The sequence below is a fragment of the Echinops telfairi genome, unplaced genomic scaffold (assembly GCF_000313985.2).
Source record: "Echinops telfairi isolate 266 unplaced genomic scaffold, ASM31398v2 ScPeMD7_23;HRSCAF=83, whole genome shotgun sequence".
NCBI classification, from domain to species: Eukaryota; Metazoa; Chordata; class Mammalia; order Afrosoricida; family Tenrecidae; genus Echinops; species Echinops telfairi.
In genome coordinates, this window is record NW_022103920.1 from 18503521 (window position 1) to 18505269 (window position 1749).

The window sequence follows — 1749 nt, forward strand, 5'->3', positions numbered from 1 at the left end:
TCCCATTGTATTCAAAACAAGTCAAAGTAAGGCTCTTAGTAAAGGATTCCAGAAGGATCTACAATGATGAGATACTGGCATGCTCTCTTGAAGAAAATCAAGCCTTTCTTCTCTTGAAGAAAATCAAGCCTTTCTTCTCTTGAAGAAAATCAAGAAAATCTAACCTTTTCCCTGTGGACATATGTAACTGCTGGCCAGAGAAGGCTTGGCCAGGCTGGCCAAGTTCAAATCAGAATTTTGCCCTGCTCATGTTACTAGCTCATTCCCCCATGTCCCTTGCATCTGTGTGCCGCTTAGACCTAACCAATGTTGGGACAAGGAGCCCTTCATGCTGTTCCCTCATTCATGCAGTTCCACCGTGGAGCCCGATGCTGACGCTACAGTGAATGAGAAGTGCGGCGGTACCTTCCTTTGACTCGTTTGTGCATATGTTTGCTTGGAAACCTCCAGCGGAATAGACTTGAGCCAAGGCAGGGCTTGGGTATTACTGATTGACTGCTCCAAATATGACCCATAATGCAAGTCCTTAAAAGAGCTCAACATTGGATTTAGGTTACAATAAATTTGGCAGTAGGAGTTAGCGTTCATGTTTTATTTTAATAAAAAAGTAAACACACACACACACACACGATTTAGAAGATTACTCTAGGGTTAAGAAAGATCTTCCTAGAACAGAATGCGTAAGTCCCTGTCTTCACTGTAATTTAAACTAGGGACTTAAGAATTCAGAAGTAACCACCGACATGAAAGAAACCATACAATACGGAGCAGCAGAAGGTGAATGCATAAGCGATGGACGACTAATGAAGATTGACATTCACACCCACTCAGAGGCACATCGGAACCGTGTCTTGGCCATATGCTTCACAGCCTTGAAAGCCCTGCGGAGCCGTTCTACTTTGTACTTAGGGGTTTGTCACAACCGAATTGACACATAGGACGCTAACAACAGCAATGACATTGAAGTTAGAGTTGAGTTCAAGGCCTATGTTTGAAATCTTATTGTAGTACCATATTTAATCACTTTGATTTCTTTTATTTCCTCTGGAATTGCTAGGGAAAAATGTCACATCGATCCAAATACTCTTTATTGAGCACTTAGAATGTACCAAGTAGATTTCTGAATGCCACTCAGATTTGTGGCTTTTTTGAAACTAAAAAATAGGATGCAGTATGACATTTTACTCCCCAAAATGTAGGGTACCACTACTTTGAGACATGCAATTGACACCAAGAGGCCATTTCAGTTTATCTTGGTAACTGGCAAGTATATATATCTCTTTCCCCAGAGTTGAACGATAAGGCAAATATGACTTGCCGGTAAATCTTTGAAGAGCTTGTGACAATTGTGCCCAGGCATACCTTGGAGATAGTGTGAACAAGCTTCCAAAATGTCACAGTCAAGCTTGTGTCACAATAAAACCAGTCACATGCATTTTTTTTTTATTCCCAGTGCACATAAGATTTATGTTTACACCCGACTGGGGTCTATTAACTGTGCAATAAATAGCACGATGAAAGATTTGAAATATTGTGAGAATTATGAAAATTAGACACAGATGTGATGTGAGCCCATACTGTTGGGAAATGGTGCAGATAGGCTTGTCTTGGACACGTTTGTCATAAACCTTCACTTTGTAAAAATTGCAATGTCTTAAAAGCTTGATAAAGCAAAGCACAGGAAGAAATGGTATGCCTATAGGAATCTTGGGAATTAACAGCTGTGACTTTTCTCGAGACTAAACTGGA

At 40.5% G+C, this 1749-nt stretch overlaps 1 protein-coding gene across 2 annotated transcripts in view; it reads left to right on the top strand.

Annotated features, from left to right (window-relative positions):
- Window positions 1-1749, top strand: part of GRM8 (glutamate metabotropic receptor 8) — a 939770-nt gene that overhangs the window by 627729 nt on the left and 310292 nt on the right. The gene's annotated exons all lie outside the window — the stretch shown is intronic.